The sequence below is a fragment of the Penaeus vannamei genome, chromosome 30, assembly GCF_042767895.1.
Source record: "Penaeus vannamei isolate JL-2024 chromosome 30, ASM4276789v1, whole genome shotgun sequence".
Taxonomy (NCBI): Eukaryota; Metazoa; Arthropoda; class Malacostraca; order Decapoda; family Penaeidae; genus Penaeus; species Penaeus vannamei.
In genome coordinates, this window is record NC_091578.1 from 18,051,245 (window position 1) to 18,052,089 (window position 845).

An 845-nucleotide genomic window follows, 5' to 3' on the forward strand; every position below is an offset into this window, starting at 1 on the left:
AACCTACATATTTGGATTGTATAGAGTGAGAGGGATCCAACGATACCAAAATCGTCGATATCGGTGAGGCGAAGGTAATGTAGAAAATTACCACACCTTTTTCAAATAGGAAATCCATTTTCCCTTAAACTTTTATCTTAACATAAGCTGTATGTTACTCGAACTTACAATCAAGAACTTGCAATCAAAAATACGTTACTAATATCATATAACTTCAAAAATATTGCTAGTTTGGCAGAAGACTGAGGACATTTTTTGAACTACTCCCTTATTTTTAATGTTAATGTTAACTGCTGTAACATTGTTTTTGTATAAATACACCCTATAAATTTGCTGAGTTAGTATTTTTGGGCTCAAATAAGTGACTACTGTCAATAAGCTACTAACCTGTCGGCGGTCCTGTTTATCACTGCGCCATCTTCAGGGTTCTTTTGTCCATAAGTTCTTAAAACTCTTATAGTAAGTGGGCTTTATTGAGGTTGAACACCACTCAGGTCAAAGTACAAAAATACAGGCAACAGGACAAAACAGATGCAACCTGCGGTCTCCTCGGGCTCAAAAGTCTCTTTCTGATTGGCTGAGGGGGTTGGTGCCTGCATGGAATATCCGAGGGACCATGTCTATAAGACTGGACAGTAAAATGCAGGGTTTACAAGTGAAACAAGTTACATTATCATATGGGTACAGATGATACACATACACTGTAATATAATAATCTTTACAGAAACTCGATTCGGAGAACTCCATGAACCTGATGGTAGTGTTACGTATAGTCCGTTTGAGAAAGCTACCTTGTTAGCAGATTGTTTTATTTTAAAACAAAGTTTAGCAGATACTGAACTTCC